The sequence below is a fragment of the Alligator mississippiensis genome, chromosome 3 (genome assembly GCF_030867095.1).
Source record: "Alligator mississippiensis isolate rAllMis1 chromosome 3, rAllMis1, whole genome shotgun sequence".
Lineage (NCBI taxonomy): Eukaryota > Metazoa > Chordata > Crocodylia > Alligatoridae > Alligator > Alligator mississippiensis.
Window position 1 is genome coordinate 153,399,445 of NC_081826.1, and position 22,311 is coordinate 153,421,755.

General features: G+C 49.7%; 1 protein-coding gene across 3 annotated transcripts in view; it reads left to right on the forward strand.

Annotated features, from left to right (window-relative positions):
- IDUA (alpha-L-iduronidase) overlaps positions 1 to 22,311 on the forward strand; it is a 90,873-nt gene that overhangs the window by 42,692 nt on the left and 25,870 nt on the right. The window lies entirely within an intron of this gene.

Sequence of the window (22,311 nt, forward strand, 5' to 3'; positions counted from 1 at the left end):
ACTTGAATGAGGCAGTATATGGTCCTCAGACCCATCCTCCCAGGCATTATTCATGTATTGTTAAAAATAGTAGCAATGTATGAAGTCAGTCATAAAGGAGAATGTCCAGTCCTGCTTTTCTTAGATGGTCATGAATAAAATCACACCTTCAGAATATGCAGTGCAAGAGATGTAGCCACATGTTTATTTATATTCATTCATATAATTGGCTAAGTAGACAGTAATGCAAGGAATTATAAAATACAAGTAGTGGGGTCAGAGTGTTGTTGCAGCCATGATGGTCCTGGAAGTGTTGAGAGGCAAGGCTTTTTATGATACCGTTTATTGAACCAATGGTTTAGTTGGGAAAGCAGCTGAACAAGGTTTTGGGCATCAGGTACTCTTCCTCAGGTCTGAAGTGGAAGCAGATGCAGGTTGAGCTAAATATCAAAGAAAAGACTCCACGTGAATGCAAATAGTCTCTTTGGAGGGATGGAGGAGGGCTGTGAACTAGGAGCGAAAGGGTGTGAACAGAAGCTGTTATATTAGTTATAAGGCAAAAATGCAATAGAAGAGGTGGCAGAATCAGACTATTCAGGAAGGTGGCAGTTACTACCTGTGAGGTGGAGGGAGATGATTGGCAGTCGTAAGGTTTTAATGAGACATAGCCATTGTCTATATTAAGACCAGATTTTTTACTGTCCAGTAGAATTATGAATTTCTGTTCTCAGACTTGCCTTTTGGAGGTATTTTGTAAATTCCCTTTGAGCATGAGGATTGTGAGGTCAGAGAGAGAATGGTTGTTTCATGAAAAATATATTTGTGCTGGCATGTGTATATCTCTGTCCTTTTTATTTTTTCTATGAGAGTTCATTCTAGCATGTAGTTCCTGTCTAGTTTCATCCCCATAGTTTCCATGGAGGCATCTGGAACACTGCATGAGAAATACCACATTCTTTGATGTGCAGGTGTAGGATCTGTAGATTTTGATTCTTTTTTCTCAAGGGTGGCAATGCTGTGGGGCTGGAGATGCGTTGACAGATTTTCTAGTTATTGTGGAAGCTGTTTGCTTCTGAAAATGAGTTGGGCCAGATTTAGAGGTTGCTTGAAGGCCAGGAGTGGAGGACTTGGGAATACTTCTCTCAAGGTGTGATTTTTTTTTAGTTGTAAGGCCTGATCTTTTTAGAGGCTATAATTGTCTACTGACTCTTCTTATAGGTTCCAGAGTGAGACAGTGGGCGCATCAACACATGCATATTAATGTGCTTGAATAAACTCCAGAGCTTATTGCTCTGGAGTTTATTGCTCCCGGGCACACTGTTTGCATGTGTGCCTGGGACCGCAGCACAATATGCTGGGTCAGAGTAGCTCCGAGTGGCAGGGGAGCTGGCTCAATGTGCTGCAGAGGGGCTGGCTGTGGTACAAAGATGCTTCATTGTGGGGCTAGCTAACAGGCAGCCCCTGCATTGAAGCCGAGCCAGTTGAGGCAGCATTTACACAGGCACAGCTGCAGAGTTTTTTGCTTCGCAGCAGGATATTACTTGTATTTAAGATGCCATCTAAACTTTCCTCAGGGCTGCAGGTCAAAGTATATAGTACAGTGTGTTCTAAGATGAAGACTCAGGCAAAAATAGATGAGAACTAAGGCATTTTAAGAACACTATTGGCTGAAATGCTGTGTTGCATTTATTTGATCGCATATTGAAAGGAGACATTTCAAACCAGCCCTGCATACTGATATATTGAGTTGTCTGGCAGGCACTGCTGAGTTGTGCTTTGCAAAGAGATGCTGGTTAATACAGACTCCAGTGGCCATGAGGGCTCATACCCAGGCTACCAGTATGCTTGATTACTGTGTAACATATCTAGGAAGGGACTTGTACACTTTCACGGTCCCGCTGGCATAAAAATGCAGCAACTCATTTGCTTAGAAATGCAACCCCAAAGGAGCAGAATGTCCATCTTGATGTATGAACACTTACAAGGTTTTGTCTCAGATTCAGAGTGACCCACTCATGCTCAAGTGCTAGGATTGATTATGTAGTTATATGAATAGATTAGACAAGGACTTGTATGGGTTTTGTGGGGGGCTGTGGATGTGTGTGTGAATGTCTATTTATATAGGGTGTGGGGGAGGCTATGGGGGTATGTGTGGATCTGGGTGTATGGGTATGGGGGTTTGTTGGGATGTGTGGGTGGGGTATGGGATTTGTGGGGGGTGTGGGAGAGTAGCTGGGGGTGTTTGTGTGCATGTGTGTGGTGGGGTGTGTACGTGTACCAGTGAGTGGAGCTCCCCCCAGAGGCACTTGGGTATGTGGGGGGAGGGTTTGTGTGGGGGTTTGAGGGAGGGTGTGGGTGGGTGCAGTGTTTGTGGGGTGTGTGATTGTGTGTGGAGGAGGATGTGGTTGTGGGATTTTTGGGGGAGGGTTTAAGGGTATGGGGTGTGTGTATGTCACGTGTATCAGCGGCGTGTCCTGCTGCCCCCTGGCACGCAGCTGGGTTGGGGTGGTTTCTTCTGGCAGCTGCCACCACTGGCCCCAGCTCCATGGTATGGGCGGGGACTTGTGCACACATCCCCTGCCCCTCACTGCTGCTGGGGAGTTCCTGATGCAGCTGCCTGAAGGCTGTGCTGTGCCAGGCTGCCCTGTGGCTCTGCCGCCATCACTGCTGCTTCTGGGCTGCCCAGTGCAGCAGCAGTGACAGTGCAGAGCAGCTGCAGTGCACCCTGGCCGCGGTGACATTGGTGGAGCCACAGGGCAGCATGGTGCAGCATGGGCTCTGGGTGGCTGCACCAAGAACTGCCTACCAGTGGCAAGGGGGAGAGGCCATATTTCCCCCACACTGAGCAACAGTTTCTGACCTACAGCCACTGCTGCTGCAGCTGCTGAGTCTGGACGGGTGAGTTCAGAACAGGCGCAGGGCACAACGGGTTGGTACTGCGCGCACAGGTCCCCGTTGGTATTGTGGGGCTGGGGCCAGTGGCAGCTGGAAGGAGCCACGGCTGCCTGGACTGCCTAGAAAGGCAGTCCAGCTGCGGAGCCATCCCAACCCTGCTGCATGCACAGGGGGCTGCGGGACCCACCATGGCTGGGCAGCGCCTGGGCCAGGCAGGACCAAGGGACCTGCTGCAGGCTGGACAAAGCCCTTTCACAGGGGCCGTATTTTGCCCACCCCTGCTATAATACTTACTGTTTCCTTAAACAGATTATAACTTTGTACATGCATAAAGACACTGTTTTTTTACTCACAAATAAATAAATTAGCAATCTTTTTAAATTTAGCCAGGCATCCAATTTCTGGCTGAATGGCTATACCAAATCAGAATTTGCAAAGCCTGGTTTTGAGTGGGGTGCAAAAACATTATCTAAATGCTTTATTTACCAGCTGATGGATTAATGTATTTGTATGTTCTGTGTCTGAAAAGGCAATTAAATTTTGAAATGGGAAGACGTTTGACCTTATTTTAATCTCAGATTAGCAGTTGTTAAAAAAATGCGTGGGAACTGTGCGTGGATTGAAAGTGCTGTTACCATTAATTATATTGGTAACGCTAATCTAACTGGTAGGTTGTAAATATCCATAACTGATTAAGATTGGAAATAGTGGGAATAATGAGCTGAAGATTTGGTTTCAAGTTCTTTCACATTAAGTCTGTATTTCGTAGAATGAGGAATACAGTTACAACAGACATTTATTATAGTACTAATTTATTCCAGTCTTACATTTGTAGTACAACTTCACTAAGTATCATAATCTGCACAAAAACTGTCTCCTCACCTCTTGAAGAACCAAAAAGTTGGGCTGGGCTGCTGCCTCATTGATAAGATTTTTAATAAGTCTAGAACATTTATTCATAAGTGTTTAAGTATTCAGAAATCATTCAGTATAAACTTCAAACAAAATTAATTAAGTATGCTTGGTAGTTCACACTTGGTGGGCTTTGTATTACTACTAAGTACCAAACTTTAATAATTTGGGAATGGTCCTCAGTCATTAATGTAGATTAGTGGGGGTCTGTTATATTTTTTTGAACAGGAAACACTTTGGCATCTCAAGGACAAAGATTAGGGGTGCACTAATAGAGATTTTGGGGGCCAAAACCAATAGCCGATTTTTAAGGCAGCATATTGGCTGATACCAATCCAATTTCCAGTACAGTTGCATACAGCTGGTAAGTCCATTTTAGTGGAAGGGGAGGGGGAGGGAAGGGGCATGGGGGTGGAACAGATCAGTGCCCCCCATGGTGAGGGAGGGGCAGGGGCAGGGGCAGGTGCTGCCCAGCTGGGGCGGGGTGAGATGGGGTGGGGCGTGGGACAGAGTTGCAGTTTGTTGCAGGAGGGAGCAGCTCCCACTGCTGCTTGCACCCTGGGAGGGTCCGGGGGGCAGGTGTGTGCCACCAGATCTGTGCGGTTCGGGTGGGTTGTAGCTGCAGGCTGGAACCGGGGCTGCGCTAGGCTTTTCTCGGCAGGGGCTGGGCTCGGGATGGGGCCTGTGGAGAGGGCTGCAGCCACCCCAGATTTCGCTGTAGTCCTGCTCCCAGTGTCGCTGTGCACCCAGAGCAGCCCTGGCTCTTCCCGGCGTGTGGGTGGAGGCAGAGTGTTGAGCTGGGGCTGCACCGGGCGGGCAGGTGGTGGCGGTGGCACTGGGAGCGGGGCTTCAGCAAAATCTGGGATAGCTGCAGTCCCCTTTGTAGCCCCTGCCCCAAGCCCACCCCTGCTGAGAAGAGCCCAGTGCAGCCCTGGTTCCAGCCTGCAGCTGCAGCCTGCTCGCCCCACTCCGCTCAGATCCAGGGGCACATGCCCCCCCCCCCCCCCATGCCTTCCCGGGGTGCACACAGTGGTGGGAGCCATCCCTCCCCCACAAGCCATGGCTCTGTCCTGCGCCCGCCCTGCCTCAGCTGCGCAGCGCCCATCCCTGCCCGCTCCCTCACCACGGGGGGCATTGATCTGCTCCCCTACCATGCCCCTTCCCTCCCCACTTCCACCACAACAGACTTACCAGCTGCACGCAGCTCTCCATGCTACCGGACTGTGCTCCTCACTGCCTGAGTACTGCGCTGCAGTTGCGCACATGCATGAGAATTTATCAGCCAAACTATTGGCTGCATCAGGCCGATTTCAGATACAGCCAGTTTTCTTTATAGCGGTGCCAATCTGATATCGGACTGATGTATCGGTGCACCTCTACAAAAGACCATTTAAGAGTTACCCATAGATAAACAGGGATCATGGTTATTGGAAAACATGAAGTCAGCTACAAGAAGTTCAAGAAATAAGTAAATATATGGTAAAATGGAAAATTAAGTTCACTCCCACTCAGAATGAACATCAGGGAAATTTCTAAGTTGAGGAAGTCAGCCATGTTACTGCAAGACCTTTGCGTTTCCAGCTGGGAGTTACAGTCTTTGTGTTTATAGTACTGTTAGACTATTTTAAAGTTGTACCCTGAGAGCATCATAAATATATTTATCAGTGGGTGCATCTACACATGCAATTAACATGTAGCAATAAACTCTGGCACAGTTTGCCAGGAGTTTATTGCTCCTGGGCACAGTGGAACCACAGCATGTTGGGCCAGGGCAGAGTAGCCTTGGCTGGCAGGGGCCTGTGGGGTCTGCCTTCCAGCCTGCAGCTGCTCCACCCCAGCTCAGTGAGCTGCGGAGGGGCTGGCTGGGGCACAAGGGTGCTACTGTGTGGGACCTACTGGCAGGCAGCTCAGCCAGCCCTGGTCCCAGCCAGCTCCCAGTCACTGTCTACATTTTTATTTCAGTACATTAAATAATTCCACTGTCAGATAATACTTGTTCCAGACAGTACTATTCTACAGCAGAGTTAATTAATTTACTCTGCCCTAATAAGGGCAAATGTGTAGACAATAATGCACTGCAAAGCTAATTAGCCAAGTCTGCAATAAAGCGCATGTATAGATGCACCCTGCATGAAGCAATATACTCTGTGAAATGTAAATATGTAAAAAGAGCTGGAATTACCTCAAATGAAGAATGAAACAAACAGTGAATTAATTACATTTTTTACTCTAGTACTCCAAAGGATTCTTTGCAAAAACAGACTTAGGCCCATGTGAAATCCTGTTGGGAATAAGTCTGCCTAAACAGAGCTTTGCAAAATAATGTTCTTATGTACTAAGAAAGGACCTTTCAGTTAGAAGTTTCTAATTACCTGAGGTACCACAATAAGTAAGCAAACTGTTTCCCCAACAAAACTGTAATTCACAAGTGTTTTGGATTATTTATTTTCAGCTAAAATTAATTGGTAAAATAACAATAAAAACAAAAATATTGGTCAAAAGTGGAAATTATGGATATTCAGTTGATATTATATCATGCAGAGTCATTTTCAGCAATAAGAATCTGTACTTTGTTCAAGTTAAAAGAATGCTGGACTCATATCTAATACAATACAGTAGCCACTTTACAAGGGAAGTTTAATAACAATTTATGTGGGCAAATTTAAAAAGAGTTGAAAGGGGAGATAGTCAAAGGCAGTGAAACACCCAACTCAGACTGTCACTGGTGCTTGAGCTCCGTATGTACCTTTGATGCCTTTGAAAAAATCTCTTTTAATCTGCATGGATTTATTTATTTTTCCAGTATGTATGCATGCAGGGTTCATGTCTTATTGAAATATGACAGTGTAAAATTACATGTAGCATTCACTTGTAACCATACATTTTTGAGGTGATATAGTAACAAACCATGTCACTAAATTACATTGGATATGATTTAGGTATCAGTTAAGTAAATGCAGTGAAAGGAAAGTGAAGGCACACAGCTTGCAATGTTCCCTTATATCTGCAGTGAGAAATATCAAACACATTTCCTGCAATAAGATTGCTATTACTATAATTTGATAATATGCCTTTGTATAAATGTGGAGAATTAAATGATCTCCTTATTACACACTAAGATTCAGATTATCTGTACTTAGATGGCCTGAACTGAATCTCCAGACTTGTGAATGTATACAGATATTGAAAGACTACATCTGTTGTCTAAACTGCTTTGTATCCTTAGCTTGGCTTCCCTTTCAGATCTTGAATTTGCTTTGGAAAATGCTGTCTGGAAAAAAAAAAAAGGAAGGGATACTAATAACATTTTCCTAGCAAACAAAATCATCTCAGCACAAGCTATGGATGTTTTATCTGTCTTTCCCTCCCACACAGAGCACATGCATTGCTGACAGAAAGACCGAGGCTTTGCTCACAGAGCAGGCTGAGTAAGACATGGTAAATCATAGGCCATATTTGATTGCTTTCCGGAGAGCTTTCATTGCTTGTTCACAGTTTTGCGTATCTCACATGACCTGTCAAATTTAGCTGTATCACTGCAGTGATTTATTACTTGATTTGCTTAGTAAAGGTCAGTAATGTTTATTTTAAAGGGGGAAAACTGGGTAATATGTGATCCAAATCACTGTTGGCTTCTGTTTTTGCTTTCTATGAGAGAATCCCAACTGAGTGTTCAGCATTTCTGCTGGCTTGTGGAAAAGGTAGTATTTCATCATAAACAGACACACTCCCCAGTTTCTAACCTGCAAAAGATTATGCTATCATCCTTTGTTTCTCACATGAATTATGCTGGTTATGTGTGTAACTAGATCAACAGTGATAAGCCATCATGTCAGCTAGGTTGAATATTGGATCACTGTACAATTATGCATTGCATCCTACCGTTAACATTGTGTCCTTTGTTCATTGCTGGATCGGTTCATTCCATTAGTGCTGCAGGCCCAATTATATCCAAATCAGGCCCCATTCTCCTGCCGATGCAGGGAGAGCCGGCAGTGAAGTCTGTGCCTGTCTGCTATATCTGAACACAAACAGCCTTACTGTGTGTAACTGTAAAACATCCAGCTTTTTCTCCCAAATCCAAGTGAGTGAGTTAACTCTTCAGCTGACAACTGCAACTGCTTGCTAAGAGCCTGAGCTACACTAACTGTTAGTAAGTTAGACTTAGAAAAGGCTTGAGGTTGGTAATTTTTTTTTAACACTTAGAATACTGCTAAGGCTTGCAGCTAGATCTAAGGTCTCAGATAAAGGATGAATCCTGCCTGTAGTCTGTGTGGTGGGGAAGAGAAGGATTTATGAATCCACAGATGGCTCCTGTACTGCTCCAAGGGTGATCCCAGGTGCAATGTTGTATGGAGACGTAAGAGGAGGGACAACTCCTGCAGATTTACTAACACTCACATAGTTGATGTACATAGGAAATCAGGGCAAGTTGCACCAAGAAGCATGTACTGTCAGTCTGGTGTCAGCAAATTCAACCTTATTTACTGACTTTGATGAATTGCACATGCTGTTCAGAATGGAGAATGCTCAATCTCCCACTTTTATATAGTTATTCATTAATAGCTGAAAAGCTGGCAAGTCGGTCAGCAACACGCAAGTCCTTGACTTCAGGAAAGCCGACTTTGACAAGCTCAGGAGGCTTGTCAGTGAGGCCCTAAGGGACTGTGACCGCAGGGAGAGGGGAGTTCAAGAAGAGTGGTCGCTCCTCAAGGGAGCGATCCTCAATGCACAAACTAAGTCTATTCCATCTCGGAGGAAAGGCAGCAAGAGGGCACAGCAGCCCCCCTGGCTCTCCAGGGACCTAGCAGACCTCCTGAGGCTAAAAAGAAAGGCCTACAAAGGATGGAGGATGGGAGTCACCTCCAAGGAGGATTATTCTGCACTGGTCCGGTCCTGTAGGGAGCAGACCAGGAAAGCCAAGGCTGCAACTGAACTCCAGCTAGCTTTGAGCATCAAGGACAATAAAAAGTCCTTTTTCAGATATGTGGGGAGCCGGAGGAAAAGCAGGGGCAACGTTGGACCCCTGCTGAACCAGATGGGGCAACTGACAACTGACGCCCAGGAAAAAGCCAACCTATTAAATAGGTACTTTGCGTCGGTCTTTCATCAGCCCCATGGGACGCCTGTGCCCGCTACAGGGCCGGGAAGTCCGGGTGAGGGTGATCCCCTGCCCTCCGTTAATGCTGACTTTGTGAAGGAACATCTTGAGAAGCTGGATACCTTCAAGTCAGCCGGCCCTGACAATCTTCACCCCAGGGTACTCAAGGAGCTGGCGAGCATCATAGCCCAGCCTCTAGCGCGGATCTTTGAAAACTCTTGGCGCTCTGGTGTAGTGCCCGAAGACTGGAAGAAGGCCAACGTGGTGCCTATCTTCAAGAAAGGGAGGAAAGTGGATCCGGCTAACTATAGGCCCATCAGCCTGACTTCTATCCCGGGGAAGATCTTAGAAAAGTTTATTAAGGAGGCCATCCTTAATGGACTGGCTGACGCCAACATCTTAAGGGATAGCCAGCACGGGTTTGTTGCGGGTAGGTCTTGCTTGACCAATCTCATTTCCTTCTACGACCAGGTGACCTATCACCTGGACAAGGGAGATGAGATTGATGTCATATATCTTGACTTCAAAAAAGCCTTCGATCTGGTGTCCCATGATCGTCTCTTGGAGAAACTGGCCAATTGTCGCCTTGGGTCCCCCACGATCCACTGGCTGGAAAATTGGCTCCGGGGTCGGACCCAGAGGGTAGTAATTGATGGAAGTCACTCATCGTGGTGTCCTGTGACCAGTGGGGTCCCCCAGGGCTCTGTCCTTGGACCCATACTGTTCAACATCTTCATTAACGATGTGGACACGAGTCAGAAGCGGACTGGCCAAGTTCGCCGATGACACCAAACTTTGGGGCAAAGCATCCACGCCAGAAGACAGGCGGGTGATCCAGGCTGACCTGGACAGGCTCAGCAAGTGGGCGGATGAGAATCTGATGGTGTTCAACGCTGATAAATGCAAGGTTCTCCACCTTGGGAAGAAAAACCTGCAGCATCCTTATAGGCTCGGCAGTGCTATGTTGGTTAGCACTATGGAAGAAAGAGACTTGGGGGTCATCATTGACCACAAGATGAACATGAGCCTGCAATGCGATGCTGCGGCTAGTAAAGCGACCAAAACGCTGGCTTGCATCCATAGATGCTTCTCAAGCAAATCCCGGGACGTCATTCTCCCCCTGTACTCGGCCTTAGTGAGGCCGCAGCTGGAGTACTGCGTCCAGTTTTGGGCTCCACAATTCAAAAAGGATGTGGAGAAGCTTGAGAGAGTCCAGAGAAGAGCCACGCGCATGATCAGGGGTCAGGGAAGCAGACCCTACGATGACAGGCTGAGAGCCCTGGGGCTCTTTAGCCTGGAAAAGCGCAGGCTCAGGGGTGATCTGATGGCCACCTACAAGTTTATCAGGGGTGACCACCAGTATCTGGGGGAACGTTTGTTCACCAGAGCGCCCCAAGGGATGACGAGGTTGAATGGTCACAAACTACTACAAGATCGTTTCAGGCTGGACATAAGGAAGAATTTCTTTACTGTCCGAGCCCCCAAGGTCTGGAACAGCCTGCCGCCGGAGGTTGTTCAAGTGCCTTCATTGAACACCTTCAAGATGAAACTGGATGCTTATCTTGCTGGGATCCTATGACCCCAGCTGACGTCCTGCCCTTTGGGTGGGGGGCTGGACTTGATGATCTTCCGAGGTCCCTTCCAGCCCTAATGTCTATGAAATCTATGAAATAGTTGTCTCCTGAAGTCTATTCGTCTGTAATATTTTCTGCCCCCTCAGCTGACCTAAGAATCTTGGAACAAAGTGTGCTGAGGAAGCAGCCCCCTAACATGTGGACATTAGAGGTGCACCGATATATCAGTGCTGTATCGGATTGGCACCAATAAAAGGAAAATTAACATTATTGGCTATTGGCTTTTTTGGCTGGCATAGCCAATAATGTACTGATAAATATAATATGCCTTCTGGCTAGGGCCACTGGATGCTCTGTGCATGTGCACAGCCATACACATGCATGTGGTCAGAAATGCAGCCAGGTAGCGTGGAAAGCAGAGCCCTGCAAGTAAATCTGTAAAAGGGAAGGGACATGGGGGAGGGAATCAGTGTGGGGGGCTACAGATCAAGGCCCCTATGGTGAGGGAGGGAGTGAGGCAGGAGAAGGGGGTGGAGTTGGGTCTGGGAGCACTGCCCAGCCAGGGCAGTGTATGGGACCCCAGGGTTGGGGGGGAGGAGCAGGATGGAGCCGCAGGTGACTTGTCCAGGGGGCACAGCTCTCTGTTGCTGCACACACCCTTGGGGGAGACATTGGGGGGCATGTGTACCCCCAGGTTTATGTGCGAAGCGGATGCAGGCTGCCAGCTGTGGGCCTGGGACTCTCCACCCTGCTGCCTTTGCCCTGGGAGCCACATGCTACCTGTGCATCCACTGCACACCCAGCCTCCTGCAGCTGGGCAGGCAGGGAACACAGTGCGGCCAGACCTCTCCTTAGTCTGTGGTCTTGTAGGTGTTAACAAGTTAATGAGCAACGATTAACACCTACAAAACCACAGACTAAGGAGAGGAAATAATCAATACAGACAATCAACTGCCCCAAGGCAGAGGCAGTCATTTGCACAAGCACCCATGTCACGAGTTTTGCCTGTCAGCAGCTAGGGGTGCAGGGCCCCAGAACCCAGAAGCCCTGCACCTATCTCCTTGACAGCTGGCAGGCTTTGTGGCCGCAGCAGGGGCTACCATCCCTGCAGCTTTCACCCTGCTGTGCTTTAACACACACAGTGTCACCCATGTCACGAGTTTTGCTTGTCTGCAGCTTGAGGTGCAGTTCCCCCAAACCCCTGCACTTATCTTCTTGAAACTTGGCAGGCTTTGTGGCCTCCACAGGGGCCACCACCCCTGCAGTTTTGACCCACTGTGGCTTAACACATACCTGTGACATGAGTTTTGCTTTGAAGAATTTGGGGTGCAGTTCCTCCCGAACCCCTGCACCGATCCTCTTGAAACTTGGCAAGCGTCATGCGCTCAGCAGAGGCTACCACCCCTCCAGGTTTCATCCAAATCAGACAAAAAACCAACAAAGTTATAGCTATTTCATTGATTCCCCATTATACCCTATGGCCGGATCTCCAAAGCGGCGCCAAAGCTTTTCCGAAGTGGTTTGGAAGCTCCAAACCGCTTCAGAAAGCCTAAAGAAGCCAGCACTTTGATCCAGACATGCTGCTTCGGGCGCCAAAGCGTCCGAAGCTTCTCTGGATCTGAAGCACGGTCCGAAGCCTTGCACAGCCCAACTTGGTAGCACCATCCTGACCTGCACTATGAATGAAAGGGACCTGGGATAATAGACCACAGCATGAACATGAGCCAGCAGCACAATATTTTAGCCAGCAGGGCCAACAATACCCTGGCATGCATCAATTAATGCATCTCCAGCGAAACCAAAGAAGTGATTCTCCCACTCTATTCGGCATTGGTGAGACCACAGCTGGAGTACTGCATCCAGTTATGGGTGCCACAGTTTAACAAGGACATGATAAAGCTTGAGAGAGTCTAGAGAAGGGCCACCCTTAGAGACTTGTGCAGCAAGCCGTACGAGGAAAGACTCAGGGATCTGGGACATTTCAGCCTGAAAAAGAGAAGGCTGAGAGAGGACTTAGCAGAGTACCGCTACATCAGAGGCATATATCAAGGGCTTGGTGAACAACTGTTCACCAGGGCACGCTTGGGGAAAACTAGCAGTAATGGTCACAAACTCCTGGAAGATCATTTCAGGCTCAACATTAGGAAAAACTACTTCACTACTGGGGTGTCCAGACTGGAATAAGCTCTCTCCAGAGCTGATGCAATTGCCTACCCTGGAAATCTTCAAGAGGAGACTGGACAGGCACCTTGCTGGGGCCACCTGACCCCAGTTGTCTTTCCTGCTTTGTGCAGGGAGCTGGACTGGATGATCTTCTGAGGTCCCTTCCAGCCTTACAATCTATAAATCTATGGTGGCAAAAGTTAAGTAAAAAATAAAAGATCAACCCATTTGTACTACAAACAGTATTTTGAGGGCAGCCAATAGAAGAAATAACTACAGACTCTGTGGGCACATCTATATAAGACACTTTACTGCACAATAGAACTAAATACTGCACAGTAAGCATCACCATCTAGACTTGCAGACCCTTTCTGTACAGTAATTTGCTCATCAACAGTTAATTACTACCTGTGAACAAGCCAGAGCTGGGAGCTCGTTGCCGCCAGGGCAGGGGGACATTTTTTCTACCTGGGCTCCAGCACCAGAGCCTGCCCCAGCAGCAGACAGCTCCTGGGGGCAGAGGGCAATCTCCCAGCCCCCGGTCTGCAATTCCGGAGCTGGGTCCAGGACCTCCCTCCATGGGGAGAGTTTTTTGCCCAGCCTGGAGCTGGCTGGGACCTGCCCCAGACTGGGACAGTTTCCAGACAGCTCTGGGCTGTGCAGGAATGTCTGCACATGCAGCCTGGACCTGCCTGGGAACTGCCCAAAATGGTACAGGTCCCAGCCAGCTCCAGGCTGAACGTGCTGGGGCTGGCCAATAACTGTCCTGGTGTGGGATAGGTCCCAGCCCTGCGGCTCTTCCCAGCCCTGTGCCTTGATCGAGGCACAGGATTGGAAAAAGCTGTGGGGGAGGGGTAGGTCCCTGCCCCCTGCCCCAATCTGCTGGCGGGGCAGTTAGCAGCTGGGGGCTCACTACTAGCTGCCCCATTGGCAGATTGGGTAAGGGGGCTGGGACCTGCCCCTCCCCCACAGCTCTTTCCAAGCCCCTTGCCCCTGATCGGGGAGGGCTGGGAGCTCCCTGCTGCTGGGGCAGGGGGACATTGTCCCAGCCCAGGCTCTGCCTCCAGAGCCCACCCTGGCACCATGCAGCTCCTAGGGGCAGGGAGCAATCTCCCAGCCTTCACCAGGAAACAGGTGTCTCCTGGCCCTGTGCTCCCTGCCAGCCCCTAAGTTAGCACCCAGGGGAGCCTGGAACATCCTCTGGCGGCTGCAAGGGGGCAGAGTCTGGTGGGGCCGCTCCCACTGGGAGCAAATCTGCTCCCAAATGTCCACTCATTTAGACACCTGCCTGGGGTGGGTTTACTCTGGAATAAATTACTCTGGAGTAAACCAATCCAGCAGCATTTGCATGTGTAGATGCACCCACTATACAATAATTTGCTCTGCTCCTGCATTAATTTGCTACCTACAAATGCAAGTAGCAAATTAATTCTGGAGTAGTTACTGAGCACTAATGCACATGTAGACGCTGATGTCGTCCCCACCACCAGTGGGCCACCTGCAGGCTAGTGCCAGGGCCACAGGGCTGGGAGTTTCTCGAGCCCCAGGGCTGGGAAGGCTCTTTGCATGCCCCAGCCCCTGGCCCCTAAGAGCCTGTGGGTACCTCATGGCCCTGGGCCACCTGCAGCCAGCCTTTGGGCACTGCGTTTTGCAGTAGAGGCCATAGGCCAGCCACAGCAGCCTGCTCCAACCCTGCTGCTGGTCACTGGCACTAGGTCACCTGTCCTGCGCTGTTGCACTGTGCTCTCTGCTGCAGGCACCTGCCAGGTCTGGCAGCACCCTTGGCCACCTGCAGCCAGCCTTAGGCCACTTCATTCCAATCCAGTGGATCCCTGGTACACCATCACCATGCAGATGCCTGTCCCACACCGTGCCCCTCCACTGGGCACTGCAGGCACCTGCTGAGTCCTAGCAGCTCCTGGACTGTTGTTCAGAGGCCCAGTGAGCCATCAAAGGAACCACATTGGTGTCTTCCCTGCTGCCATGTGCTACCTCCCAGCTGGAACTGGTCCCAGGAAGAGACTGCAGACTTTGTGGTGCTTTGGGCAAGGCCGAGGTCCTCAGGCAGTTTGCCCAAAGCAGGCGCTGCTATGTGCACGTGTATGAGGGCCTGTCAAGCCACATGCAGGAACACGGTCATAACCAGTTGGTACGCCAGTGCTCCGTAAAGGTCAAGGCCTTGTGGGCACAGTGGGTCACTGTCTCTGAACACAACTGCTAGTTGGAGGCTACCTGCAAGTCTATGCCCTTTATGTAGCAGTTGGATCAGATCCTTGTGCCCTGGGACCTAGCCAGAGCCATGCTGTGTACTCCAGGATGTGTGGCCTGTCCAAGCTTCCACTGCAGCCTGGCAATGGCAATGAGTCATCAGTGGGGGAGGGCCCTGCAGTCTCCATCCCCAGTGTCATCCAGCAGCCCAGGCCAGCACCTGCCCTGCCACCTCTGGCTGCACAGCCACACCCAGGAGGCCAGGCCAGCCATGCTACCACTGGCCCTCAGCAGCTCCAGCTCCTCCAGCTCCTCCCCAGAGGGGACCTCTGCCAGGGCAGCCAGGTGCCATGCCCCTGCACGTCAGGACACCACTGGGAGCTGCACATCATCTCCGCCAGTGGGGACAGACTCGGGCCACTGGGCATGCCTGCCACACCCACCTGGTAAGCCCCACCCATGCCCCAATTCCCCACATGGCCTGGCCATGTTCTCCATGGCTCCTAGAGTCCACCCCATAGCATGTAGAGAGGTGGGAGACAGTGCAAAACTTTACTGAGCAGCCTGTGTCTCTTCAGCTAGGCAGGCACAGGCCGCTCACGTGTGGAGGAATGTATCAATGCCGGTGGCAATGTCATCCTCTGTTGTAGGGGCAGAGGTGTGTAGCACAGCCAAAGATAGCCCTCCAGGTAGACATTGCGAGGCAGTACAGGGTTGCCTGCCACAGCAAAGCTCAGGGTCCTGCACCAGGTTCTCAGGTGTACCTGGGGCACTATGGTGATCAGCAGCAGCAGGGCGTAGTGGGGTGGGCACCCCTCAGTCTGTGCAAACAGGTCCTTGCAGCACACCTGGGACACTCTCAGCAGAAGCATGCTTGGGGAGCTGGCCTTGGGGCTCCTTTCCAGAGATGCCCCCTGGGGGGAGGGCAGGGGCACCACCAGCTGTGCATCTCAGTCAGCTGGGCCCTGTGAGCTTGGTCGCAGTACAGGAGATAGGCTGGCTTGCAGGAGGAGAAGGGGGAGCAATGGGGGGTGGGTGGAGGGAGTAGGTCTGGAGCTGTCAGGAGCCAGGCCTGTCCCAGTCTGGGAAGAGGGTGGGGAAGGCAGGCTGCCTGCAGTCAACCTAGCAGCCCACCAGCCCCTGCGGAGTGAGTGGGGATGGGGGAGCTCAGCTGGTGGTCGCCTGTGTCAGGGCCTGCCTGGCCGACTTAACATGGTCTGTGCGCACCCATGCACACATGACCCCTGGTTTGAGGCTGGGCAGCCCACAGCCCCCTGGTGTAGAGCATGTTATCTCAAAAATGTCGCAAACTCTCACAAACATCCACTTTCTCCTGGCTCCGTAGGTCCTTGCTGACAGCACCAGCCTCAGTTGGGGCCCTGAGTATGCGCCGACTCTGGCAGTAGAGGACCCAGGACTGGACCCAACTGGTGGACTGGCTGGTCAGGGTAGCTAAGGAGCGGCCGGTAGACCTGTGGGCCTGGCACGCAGAGGATGTCACTTGCAAGTGCGAGATAGACGCATACAAAGAGAAGAGGCTCGCATGCAAGGAGGAACGTGCCTAGCAGAGGGACCGTGTGGACCAAGAGTTCCAGGACAGGCTCCTGGCCTTTGAGGAGAGGCAGCTGGAGGCCCAGGAGAGGCAGGCTGCCATGATGCCCAGTGCAGGCCACGGAGGTGGACCACAGGGTGCTGGACACCATCCTGTCCCTGATGGTTGCCTTCTTTTGGCAGCCTAAGGCGCATTCCACCAGTATGAGGGTCCGGCTCAGGCAGGTGTTGAAGTGTACCTGGCAGGCGTCCAGCTGGCCAGCGTGGGCCGCATGAGCCAGGAGAGTAGCAGGTAGACAGGGTCCCAATGAGGAGGGGACCACCACCACAGTTAGCTGGAAGTCTGGCACCCCTCACACAAAGCTTCTGCTCTCCGCCAGGGCTGGCAGGGCAGAGTTGCATAAAATGCGGGCATCATGGGTGCTGCCTGCCCAGCTGGTGCTCAATTTGGTGAAAGTCCAGGGTGCGGAACCCTGCCATCACCTCCAGTGGATCATGCACCCAGAGCATGGTGTGCCCCAGCACGTTCTGGAGGGCATAGTGCACCTTCAGGACCCTGGCACTCACCTTGCCCACATTAAAGAGGTGGCTGATGTAGCAGAGGCTGGCAGGCATAGCCAGCTTGAGCAGGGTGATGGCCAGCCTGGTGTCCATAGGGAGTGGCTGCCACATGGTGGTGTCCTGCCTCTGTAGGTGCAGGCGAAGCTGCTCAAGCTGCTCCTGAAAGATGGCCTGGATCATCTGGGATGACTGCAGCCACTGCTTGTCATCCTAGGTGCTCTGGATGACATGCAGGGCACCAGTCCTAGCTGGCCATACAGGCCCACAGGCAGCAGGGGCTGGAGCCCCAGGAGGATGTTGATGGCACCAGTGTTGGCATCTGGATATGTGTCTTCAGCATCTTTGCTGGATTTCAGGTGGCAGCACGAGGTCTAGGTGGCAGCAGCGCAGTGCCAAGGGGCCTGAGATGCTGCAATGAGCCTGGCTAGGCATCTGTGCCACATACGGGTGCCACCAGGGCCAATACTGACCTGGGCCAGGCGATGGTCACTGTGGTGGTGAAGCAGGGCAACTAGGGTGGTGAGTAGGTGCCCAGAGCACTGGATGTTGTTCCTGGGGCCTGCGGGTTGAGCATCCATCATGCAGTAGGCACAGGCTCCGAAGACAGAGCCGTAGAATGCTGGCACAGCGCTCTACAGGCTGCTCTGGGCCGGGAAGGTAGGTGGCCAGGGAGCAGCAGGCAGGGCTGGCTTTTAAAGATGGCCCCCAGTTGCAGGCAGCTGCAGCCTCTAGCTCCCCCTGGCTGCTGCAGGAGGCTAGTGCATGGTTGGATGGGGCAAGAGCAGACTACTGCCAGGAGCAGCAAATCTGCTCCCAAATGCTTGGATGTGTAGATGCTTGCCCAGGGTGAGTTTTCTCCTGAGTGAATTACTCCAGAGTAAACCCATCCAGCAGCATTGGCATGTGTAGATGCTCCCAGTGTCTGTCTGTAGAGCTTTTGATTGTCATCCTGAAGGTATGGAAACAAGCACCTGGCACTTCCCTGTCCCACAGGCTTCCTGTAGCCACCTCCTCATTTTAATAATGTGCATTCTTTGCCAAGTCTATGCTTGTGGGAGATTAGAGCAGCAATAGAGGTTAGGCTTGTTGGTTAAGGAGGTGATAGCATCTGTTCCTAAATCTTTGCCATGCATACTTCAAGAAGTCATTAATAGTTCTCATTTCCAACATTCTGCTCCTCCTCAGATTGCTTGGAGACAACCAGCATAAGCTGTTCACCAATAATGGAATAGCCACTAGAAATACAATGAATATACTAACTAAGAGCAGAGCAGTTCCTGGAGATGCTGGACACAGAGATGTCCCTTAACATCACCTCCAGCAGCAGGTATCCACTTTGGTGAAGAAACATTTATAAACCTACACATTTCTATTTTATCAAAATTGCAGCAATTACAAGTGTTACAGTATTTGAGAACAGTGAAATCATTTCACTGAGAGTTAAGAAAATAAACCCCAGGCCTAATATTCCAATAAATAGCTTGTGAAAGGTGAGACTAGGGGTGGAATTATATTACTCTTTGTACACCCAAATGACAGTTTGCAACCACACTGGTAGTGTTTTTAGCACTTAAGTACAGTTTTCGATTCTATTACTCCTGCAGTGTGGATGCTTAGTTACTTATGCATTGGCTGGGCAGGTATGCATCTACATATATGCATTCACTGGTTTAAGTCCCAGAAAAGATGAGAAGGAGGGCCCTCCCATGTTCCTGAAGGGAGAAAGACAGAGCTTCTAGGACCTGTGTGCCTAGCAGGGGTTTGAACCTACAGATCTCTGATTTCTTAGCATGTTCGAACAACCCCACTACAGATTAAGCATTTCTCTTACTTTTCTCCAATGCTTCTTTTGAAGTTGAGCCACTGCCCCTTGCATTTACCAGTCATTGGATAAAATGGATAGAGAGCAGTGTAGCAGCAGAGTGGTTTCTGCCATATTAGGGGTAAGGGCTCAGACTAGACCATTTTAAAGCAGGTTCCACCTCACCTCTGCTTATTATCTTCTTCCTGACCACACATAGCTCCCTCTTTGGACTACCCAGATGCCATTTTCAAAAGGAGCACTGGAAATGAATTTGGATAATGTCTGCCTTTGGCCTCATGGTTCTTTAGAAGTTGGGGAACTGGAGATTCAAACCCGAGTGAGGGTTTGAACAGGGTTTCCCTGTAACTGTTGTCTCCCACTTCATGAGTAACTGTCCTAACCACCTAGCTCTTAGGGGCTAAAACAGAAGAGCCTCCCCCCTCCATGTAACACCTGTTACTCATGGTTTTTGTTCAGCTACGTTTTTGTGGCTGCTGCATACATGATGGGGTCAGGAATGGACATGGGCAGTATGTAGCCTACTGCACACTCTCAGTCTATGTGCACATGCTTATGTGCTGAAACTGCAAGAGTAACAGAATCACAAACTGTGGATAAGTGCCGAAAATGTCAGGTGGCTGGAGAATGTCCATGTATTCACACAAAGGGAAACAGAATTCTACTCCAGTGTCCCTGCTCTATCACCAAACATGAAATATTGAGACTTAAGGGCCAAATTGTGAAGCTAGTAAGAGTACTTGTGCAAACATCAGATTGTTAATGGGAGTAAGTTTGTCCTGTTCACGCAAGCAAAGATTCTATTAATTCTGTTTTGACCAAGGGATATATTCTAAATGTCTCTATCCAATCCAATCACATGCAGCTATTTCCGTATCTTCTATAAAAGCAGATAGGGCTAGATTTTGTCATAGTAGATAAAGGATGGAACCTGCTGAAAAGTGAAAAGACGACAACATTTTGGTTAAAGGACTCTTGAGCAGGAAATTATTTCTATAGAAATACAGAAAAAAATCTGTACAATCCCTAATGTGCATAGCAGGGAGGCATAAACTTGATTTTTACAATCTTTGATTTAGATACTGGGGTCAGATGAACATCCATTGCTGTTCTGTTATGTGGGCTGTCTTGGTAAGTTTTTACATGAAAGTAGAGTTAATCATTGTTATGCTTGCTGACAGCAAGTAAGCAAATATTTCAATAGAACACAGGGTGTAATAAATACAGTTAATGGATTTGTGAAAGCAGAACTACACTTTATGATGCTTTGGACTTTGGAGCTTGACCGTCAGAGTTAATTTTCCCTGGTACCAAATAGCCAGGCTTAAATTCAGCTCTGTTTCGAAAATGCTGATATAGCCATTAAAAAATCCTTCTTCCAAATGCATTTCTAAAAGCTGTTGTCTTTGAAAGAAATTCTATATTTGTTCTTTGTTGTAGAAACTCATCAGCAGCCATGATGACAGGGGTATTTTAATGCAAAGGGTCAAAATGCAACCTTATGTGAAAGGATGCTATTGTATTGAAGCCAAAGGTATGGTCCCTGTTTACACCAGTGGTGCCCAACCTTTTCAACCCGCAGCCTGGATGAAAGGTACCAGGTTGGTCCGTGGGCCAGATCTGGTCCATGGTGTGCCAATCTAAGCTTGAGCAGCTGCTCCTGGGCCTGGTGTTCTTTGCTTGGACTTTAGCTTTCCCAGCACTATCGTCCACCAGGCACCATCTCCGAAGGGAAGCCCCTGTTGCTTGCCCGCCATGTCTTGTTCTTATGGGTAGATGTGAGAGGCTTGCGTTTGACCTGGACTCACTCTGAGGCGCTCCATATGGATAGCCCTTGGGGCTCTGCCTCTCCTACACCCCTTCCATGCACCAGCCTGATGATCTCTAGCCACATAGTCAATGATCTGGGCTCTTCCATGTTCTGGTGTGTCACATCATCCCAATTGGGCTATCTGGGGGTTCCAGCTGGGTTGGTTTGCTTGTGCAGTGGCCATGGGTTCGCTGGTGAATGGCCAGTTACTCTCTATCATGCTTGGCCTGCACAACTCAAAGACTGTCGGGAAATGGTCTCGCTCCCTGAGACCATTTCCCTTGGTTGGACAGGCCTGCTGGCCCTGCCACAATACAGTCTTCTACTCCCGGAGTCCCCAAGAGCTTCTGGCCTCTCGGCTCTGGCAAGGCATCAAAGGAATATGGACTCTCTCCCAGGCCCCAGGAGTAATTAACAACAACAAAAAAAAAAAGCAAAAAAGCAAAAGCAGGTAGGCAGTGGCTTGCCTTGCATTCATGCATCCCTGATGTGTGCTGGGCCCTCGAATCCTTGGCCCCACTCTTTCCGTCAGCCTCTGGCCTTACAGAGCCTAACATGGTGCCTCTAAAGGCCTGGGAGGGAGGGAGGAGGGCATTGCTGTATGAGGCCTGTGAGGCCTCCCTGCAGCCCCTCATCTCCCAGGATCTTGCTGGGGCCAGGCCTGGCGGCAGCTCTTTTCCCCTTCTCAAATGATTCCTGCCAGCACCAGGCCCACCTCCCCATGCATTGACATGGGCAGCACTGCATTTCCCTGCTTCTGCCCAGGGGCACCACCTCTTTACGGCCCAAGTCCAGCTCCTTTGGGTTCACTCTACATCCAGGGCCTGCAAAGGATCTAAATCGGATTCAGCTCCTTTGGATTCTTCGCTGGGCCTTGGTGCACGATGAGGAGTGAATTTGAATGATGTGAGTGCAAATGAACCGAATCAAATTTGGATCCTTCCTGGTACCTTGATGCGGGACAAGGACCGGATCTGAATTGAATTCAGTTTATTCGCATTCAGTTCATTCTGATTTGCATCAAAGTCCCAGGAAGGACCCAAATCAGTTTAGTCTCATTCAGGTCCTTTCCGGGAACTTGATATGTGATGAGGAGCAAATATGAAGGAGCTGAGTCTGAATGAACAGAATCCGATTCCCATCCTTCACGGGACCTTGATGTGGGACGAGGAGTGGATTCAGTTCATTCATATTCGTTCTGCCTCCCACATCAAAGCTCTGCTCTGAACAGCAATTCAGAGACAAGCTGCCAATCTTATTGGCGCTTCAGTCACCAGCACCTCTTTCTCCTCTAGGCAGTTTAATCATCTCCTTTTTAGTTCAGGCATAGCTCCAAGATGATAAAACAATAGGCTTTCTATTCAAACCTAGGCCTGGGGAAGATCCACAAGAAAGAATTCATTTGCGTAGGCCTGATCTGTGCATAGGATGGGAAAGGGAGCAAAGACAGTGTGATAAACAGCAGTAGTAAAGGCAGAGTCAGAAGTTTTGTCCACCCTGCCATGACTTAAAGCACTCATTGTTGGAGTCTCTGTCACACAATTTTTACCTTGCCCTTCTATGCATTACACTGCTTATTAACCACTTATCAGTATACACTGTATACTGATAAGTGGTTAATAAGCTACCAGGTTAATTAGCTAGTTAGCATGAGTATGCTTGGAATATATCTGTACACTTACACAGGTTTTATTTCAGTGTACAACAAATTACATTTGCAGAATTTTGTTACAGT